This window comes from Nicotiana tabacum, chromosome 12 (assembly GCF_000715075.1).
Source record: "Nicotiana tabacum cultivar K326 chromosome 12, ASM71507v2, whole genome shotgun sequence".
NCBI classification, from domain to species: domain Eukaryota; kingdom Viridiplantae; phylum Streptophyta; class Magnoliopsida; order Solanales; family Solanaceae; genus Nicotiana; species Nicotiana tabacum.
Window position 1 is genome coordinate 73595586 of NC_134091.1, and position 8330 is coordinate 73603915.

The window sequence follows — 8330 nt, forward strand, 5'->3', positions numbered from 1 at the left end:
TATCTTTCATGATCTACTGATTTATCTGAGACCTCTTGTTTAGCCATAATTAGGTTCTTCCTAAATCAACTGCTAACTACTCGTTGGTCCATTATCACATCTATATCCCGTGTACTCTCTCTTAAGTTATGTCATTTGTCTTAACTTACCACTCGCACTAACTCGTTATGCATCTATGCACACTTATTTATCAATAACATCCTAGCCGGGAACCCTGTCACGCCCCGAACTCGGGTAGTGTCGGGCGTGACCGACGCTCAACTGAGTGAACCCGATCAAACAAGCCTGTTAGATACTTTCTTCCCAAACTCACTTATGAACAAAGATAATACGTATTTTCGTTAATTACACCATAAAGAGGTCATGTGTACAATACCAATTCATTACCATTAGTCACGTCATTAACAAGTCTTCAAAACAGTACATTGTACAATCATAGCTAGAGTGGAACAAGTGATACGATTACAACATTTTAGTTTAACCTTCCCAAAAACAGATACAACCCACACTATGTCTACGGAGCCTCTAACAAAAACAAAGGAGTGTTATGAAAGTGCTAGCAACAAGGCCCCGGCTATTCCTCAAAACGCTATGTACAAAGGATAAAAGGTACAAGACCCCGAAATGAAGCCCACCAAATCAGTTGAGGAGAGGGTGGGCTGCTATCACTGATTGATACCACCTGCTGTAGAATCACCTGCATCCATTAAAGATGCAGCGCCCCCGGCAAAAGGGACATTAGTACATATGGAATAGTACTAGTATGTAAAACTAAACACCCTCTAAATAGAACGAGCAACAGTAAACGGAGAATAAAACATGAAATTAATAAGAGACTCAAACAATATCAAGGTGTCAAGTCAAGGGAAAGGTAAATTTCAAATAGGATTCGGTAATATAAGTTGGGAGATCTTTAGCACCGATACACCACCATGTTTTAGCACGAAGTCTGATCTCAGCCCGACCGGCTAAGCCGTTTCACCCCGAGACGTACACTCACAATACCACCATGTGTGCGGCATGGCGTCTGATCTCAGCTCGATCGTCTAAGCCATCTCACCACAATGCCGTGTGGGTCGACATCACATCACATCTCGCTAGCAGTAATCTCATCCCATTTAAGGGGAAACAGTCTCATCACATTAACACAGGGACTTGCCCCATAATCACTCCTACACCGACACGTGTAGCTTCGAGGTTAGGTTGTTCCAACCTACCCTTCCTCGGTGGATAAACGATACTCCAAAGGCATTTATTATTAACAGTACTTACCACTCAATTCGTATTCTTTCACATGTCATTCATTTTATTGGCATCATTGGCCATAACGCAATATCATTCTTGGCACGTTGGTTGTATTTCTTAATTCATGCTCGCTATTTCACTTTCAATCATTATCATGGATAATCAACAACAAGGCCTTTCAAATTAAGACTTTAAACACATACTGAGCAAATTAGGGTCTTAGGCACATATGATTTCTTATACAATTTGATGTGATCACTTTCATTTGGACTTGACTTGAAGTCACAACATTTAAATACATACTCATACTTCAAACACTCTCCCGAAGAATAGCACAATATGATAAGAATATTTCGGAACACATTTTGAACATATTCATATATATACATCATCCGACGCCAAACTTATTCAGAAAAGTCAATTCATAATGGACAACTCGAGACTTACAAGATCATCGTGGGAATTCAATTCTAAGAGAGGAGTTTAGCCAACATACCTTGCATCGAGCTTTTTAGTTTACTACAATATTCCGAAAATCCTAGCCATCTCGATCTATTTAGAGATATAGTAAAATTGAACACAAATTAGGAAGAAGTTCATAGTTCCAGCTCACTTGAGCATTTTATCAAACACTAGGTGTGCATTAAGGTTTCAAGGTCCTCCTATGGTGGATTCTTTCACCCCACTACCCAAAGTTCACCCAAAAGAGCTAAACAATCTCCCCACTACCCTAGATGGTACATGCATGTAAAATAAACAAATCCCACACCCAAGAATTGCTTTACTAATTACCCACTTTTAGTTAAATTATGAAATTAAGGGTTAGGGTGTAGAATCTTACCTTTTGGTTGAAAACCTTATGAGTTACCCTAGAGAAATCTTCAAGGTTTGAACAAAGATAATGAACAAATGACTTAGAGCTCCTCTTCACACTCTAGACCACCTTCCTCTATCTCTCTCTAAAATGTAAGTTTGAACCTTCTAAAATGACCCTTAACATTGGTTTTATAAGAATGGGGTCAGGTTTATAAAACTAGAAAAATGAAACTCTGAAACACAATCTGCGGTCGCAGAGTGACTGCAAAATAGATATGCGGTCCGCACATCGGCCGCACAATTGGCCCTCCGAAACTGGGCAAGGCTGCCCCACTCTGCGACCATTCTGCGGTCCGCTTACCTATTCTGCGGTCGCATAATGCACCACACAAGTTCCTTCCGGAAAATCCCATGCTGGTTCTGCGGTCATTGTGTGGCCTGCGAAACGGTTTTGCAATCGCATAGTTGATCGCACAATACCATCCAAACTTGCCCAGTTTTCTGCTTCACTTTGCGGCTATTCTGCGGCCCACAGAGTGATTCTGCGGCCACATAGTGGGCCATAAAAATGTCTTTTTCTGCCAAAAAATTTTCTTTTGTCAACACATAAGCCTACTTTAGCACCACGAAACCCCGAATTTTTAGGCAAAATTTTACGGGGCCTTACAAACCCTTACTGCCTCTCCCGGCATCGTGCTTGCATAATATTTTAGGGTCCTAACATATATGTAGGATTTGAATAAGCCTCGTTTCATCCCTTTCACATTTTTGTCGCATTCTTCCTTTACCATTCCATAGTTACCTGAACCACTTAACTCCGACTTAATACCATAATATACAATCTTCCCCCTTTAGGGGAGTACTAGCATTTAATGCTCTGAAGTTTTACATGCAGATGTTTTACCTCTTCATCTTCGGCGTCTTTCCATATTTTTTTTTGGATGACCCTCACTCGCCTTGCAATAACCCTTCTTGTACCAGGGATAACTGAGTTTCTTACGCGTGAGGGTGAGGCGTAGTGTAACTAGCACACTTAGTCCCTTAAGCTTAACTCCGCTCACAGTGTTTGCTTTAGGGAAGCGTCTTCCTGAATGACTTTTAAAGGTAATTCTTCTATCGTCTATTCTATTATTGCCGGAACGCGGTCTCTAAAATTCCCATGATGTCGACTAATATCAAATCCTCTAGTCCCTAATTCATGTTTGTTATTATCTTGTTTACTAGCCCATGCTGATCTTTATTACTCCAGGGGGGCAACTTAGCCTTCTAGTAATCACGTTGTAGTCACCAACTCATTTCTCGAAGTGAGGGTATGACTATATGGCTTCTACAGTTTTATTGCCTCAAGGTCCATCACCTCATGTCTTTTCCTTTATTTTACTATAGACTCTATCATCCTGTCATATTTTAATTTACCGTTATCACCCTTTTATCACATCTTACTCGTAATGCTTCATTTACTCTCTTCTTATTCTCTTGCTAATATCTCTGTCTATTACCTTATTCTAAAAACATCAACAAAACATTCTTTAACTTTTATCTCCCCTTGCTCCATCTTACTGGCTCTTCGGGTCGCATATTATTCCTTTTTTACTAGGGGTGGGAGTCATACTAAGGTAAATATTATCCCTTCTAGGATTCCATTACATGTCTTCAGATATTTTTGAACATTCTATTATTCATATCTAACTGTACTATTCTAGAGTGCACCATCTGGTATGCACGATCTAATAGGGCCTCAAACAGACCACGTCATCAAGAATTCTCTCTCTCTCTACTAATGCCCTTACCTGCTGCTGTATTAGCCCTCTGGCTAGCTGTAATTTTTCTAATTGAAAACATCTCTATATCATTAGAAAACAAAAGTCTTGGCTCGAACTCTTATGACTCAGCTCTATAGAACGATTTGGATTTGAAAGAAGGGTAAAAGGGTAACAGACTCCTAAATCCCTTGTAGCTTCCTTTTTATATAATGTGGTGCATAACATATCTATAAACAATGCTCTACTAGACACGGCTTGTAGATTCCCTAGGATAGAACTGCTCTGATACCAAGTTAGTCACGCCCCAAACCTGGGAAGGCGAGACCAGCACCCAGCGCCTCACTTGACCGAGCGTACCAATGTAAGACTGAGGGACTTTGAACATACTATGTGATAGTTTGGCCATAGGGCCACATTACAGGACAATTTGTGAAATAAAATATAAAACTAAACGGAGACTAGCTCTAACTGAACATGTACACAGGGCTGGCAAGGCCACAATACTGATATAAAAAATACAAATGACTCATCTACAAGCCTCTAGAGATAACCGTATCATGGTCGGGACAGTGCCTCAACCTACCCATCAAACCTATATAAAAAAATGGACTCCAAGGTCTAGACCTGGTAACTCCGAGGGAGTGGAGCTTACCAACCAAGCTGAAGTTTGACTCTGTTTGCTAGGAAGGTCTATCCAGCTGTCTATCAGGACCTGCAGGCATGAAATGCAGCATCCCCAGCAAAAGGGACGTCAGTACAAAATAATGTACCGAGTATGTAAGGCAACATAATAACTGAAAGCTGAAACTAAACTGATAATATAATAATTAAAAGTACCTAGGAGTCCAACATAATTTGAATATATTCTTACCTGCTGATAGTGACTCAACTATCTCAATATAGTAAGTAAAATATATGTTCGGCCCTATAAGGATCGGTACTTTTAACTGCTTTGCCGTAGTAGGCTCGCTCATAGGCGCTCGGCCATACTAGGCTTTGTATCTCGGCCATTCTGGGCTCGCTCATAGGCGCTCGGCCATACTAGGCTTTGTATCTCGGCCATTCTGGGCTCGCTCATAGGCGCTCGGCCACAGTAGGCTCGGTATATAACTTACCATCTGATTAGAGGTTGCCCACTAGGGGCCTATCCACCGATTATAGCTCAATGGTGGTGAAAATACTGTAATACTGCTCAATAGGGGCCTACCCACCGATTATAGCTTGATGGTGGTAAAAATACTTGCAATACTATATATATATATATATATATATATATATATATATATATATATATACCCTCTACTCTCTTGATTGGGAAAAGACAATACTTAACTGAATATAAAGTCCCGATAAGGGTATGACTTACGAGACTAGGATAATGTACATAAATTCAGGAATATTGTAACACCCCAAAAAATTTTGAAGTATTTTAGTGTAAAGCCCCGTAAATTTCGAGGTTTCGTGGTGCCGGAGTAGGCTTACGTAAAGTAAAGGAAAATTTTTGGCGGAAAAACGCATTTATGCGGTCCATTATGCGACCGCATAATCACTCTGCGGGCCGCATAATGGCCGCAGAAGTGAGCAGGAGAAGGGCCAGTCTGGGGGCAATTATGCAATCGACTATGCGACCGCATAAATGTTATGCGATGCATTATGCGATCGCATAACAGTTATGCGGACCGCATAGTGACCGCATACACGGATAGATTTTTGATCGTTTTGGTCTGTAATTATGCGACCGATATGCGGTCGCATATGCGACCGCAGAACCTGTTCCGGAGCTCTATTTTTTGATTTTTAAAACCCGACCCTACTTCGTTAAATACACGCAAAGGGTCATTTTTGAGCAAACATTCTGATATTTTAGAGAGAAGGGAGAGTATTTTATAGAGAGAGAGGAAACCCTAGGCCAATTATTCATCAAGTCTTGCTCAAATCTTGGAAGATTAACAAGGAAAACCCACAAGTTCTTCATCTAAGAGGTAAGGTTCCATACCCTAGTTTTCAATTTCGAATTTGGGTAGAAGATGGTTGATTAGGAGTATGATTCATGGGTATGAGATTATTATTTATACATGCATGTACCAATAAGAATTGTGAGAAGATTGTTGAGCTGAAATAAGTAAAGATTGGGTTGTGGAGTGAAGGAAATCTTGTAGAAGAACCTTGTGGTTAAATTTGCACATCTAGTGTCTGATAAAATGCTCAAATGAGCTGAGACCATGAATGTCTTCCTAATTATGGTTCACTTTTGTTATGTCTCAAAATAGATCGGGATTGCTAAGAATTCCGAATCATTCTAGAGTTAAGGAAGCTCAATTGAGGTATGTTGGCTAAACTTTCTCTCTTGGAATTGAATTCTATAATATTTCCGTAAGTTTCAAAGTATGGGTTGCGTATTAAAAGGTTATGGCTTTGAGTCGTGTTTCAATGAAATATAGTATGCCAAATTGTGTGAGAAAATCTCAATATTCTTAAGACTCTTAATTGCTCATATGTGTACCTAAAGTCTTGATTTGGAAATGTCTTATTGTTGATAATCTATAAAGATGGTTGGAAGTGAAATAAGTTAATTGGGGATATAGAGTATGGCCAACGTGCCAAGAATTTAAGTTATGATTGTGTCTAGTAGTGCAAATGATTTGAGAAGATGCGATAAAGAATATGAAATGAGCCTCGACTCAATTGTTTAAAAATGACTTCGAAGATAGAATTACCTAAAAGCTTTTGTACTCAATTCATGCCCATTAGTAGTTACTTTAACTAATGCTTTGCTTTATAAATATATCTAGTGTGATTAGAGTTCTATATACTCATGTGTTGAACTGGTACATTGTCATTGCTAGGGAAGAGCATTGTAAGAATAAATGGTGTATTGATTGTTTATGATTTTCATGTGTGTTTCTATTGTTGGATGGTATGCCTCATTCTTTGGGAAGAAACCATTTGTGTTTGAAGTTTCCATTTCAAATGGATTTGAAGTATATGATTTTTGAAATATCCTATATGTTGATACTTGATGGTGATCTTTGAAATGGAAAGAGGTGAAAGTGTGGAATATGAAATATGGCTATCGTGCCAGGAATAAAGAATCTTGTGAATGGCCTAATGAGCCAAGGAAATATTGTCGTTGTGAATGACTGGGAATACTAATGAGAATTTATATAATGTGAAAGATGTTGAGGTGAGTATAATTGTATTTATGATATTTCTGTTTGTAAATCAAAAAAAATATATTTTTGGGAGCATCATTAGCAAAACCGAGGAAGGGTGGGTCATAAGGCCCACACCTGAAACTACACGTACCGGTGTAGGGGTGGATTGTGATTATTCCCCTTAATTGGGATGAAACTGGAACCTTTGTGGATTGGAAAAGTCAACCCGCACGGCATATGTGGGAAGGCGACCTAGCTGATCGGGTGGAGATCAGACGCCATATTGCGCATATGGTGGTATTACTCTTGGTAACAACTTTCTTTCGCATCACATGTCAAACCACATTGTTCGTGGGGAGATGGCCTAGCTGATCGGGCATGATCGGACTCCGTGCTAACAAAGACGGTGGTATATCGGTGCTAATGATCTCCCAACCAAAAAAATTATATATGAAGTTCGTATTTTGAAAATTATTATGTTTTAACTGGACATTTGGATATTGTTGATTGTGACTTGTTGTTTCTATGTGTTGCCTTTTCTTATATGGGCATTCTATTTTGAAAGAGGATTTTTAGCTATACATACTAGTGCTATTCGACAGTACTAACGTCCCTTTTACCGGGGGCGCTGCATCTTTAATGGATGCATGTGGTTCTACAGCAAGCGGCATTGATCAGTGATAGCAGTGCACTCTTTTCAGTTGATTTGGTGAGCCCCACTTCATTTCGGGGTCATGTATCTTTTGTTTCTCATGTACTGTATTTTGAGGTATAGCCGGGGCCTTGTTGCCGGCATTTCCATATTACTCTTCTATTGTATTTAGAGGCTCCATAGACAGGTTGTGGGTTATGGTTGATGTTGGGAATTGAACTAGAAATGTTGGTACTTGGAAATTATATTTTTCATTAATTCTATAAACTCATAATGTTTTGGAAATTATGAATGAAGCTACTAATGGGAGTGAAAAGGAAGTTGTTAATAAAATTGTTTTAGTGAATGATTAATGGAGTACATCTCCTATTTATTCATGGATGAGTTTGGGTAGAAGAAAATCTAATAGGCTTGCTCGGTCGGGTTCTCTCGGTTGAGCGCCGGTCACGCTCCCCGAGTTTGGGGCGTGACAAATATGAACTTCCCTTTATGTCTCGTTATCAAACACATGTAGCTACGAGATTATGCCAAAATAAAGGAAAGGTTTAGCCTTAACATACCTTATCACAATATGTCCTATAACTACGTTAAACTCGTTTCGTTGCACCTTAATCTATAACAATGATAACAATACTATCATCAAGTTATAGAAGGTACATCTATCGCATAACGAACGACAAACTTATTTTATAATAAAAC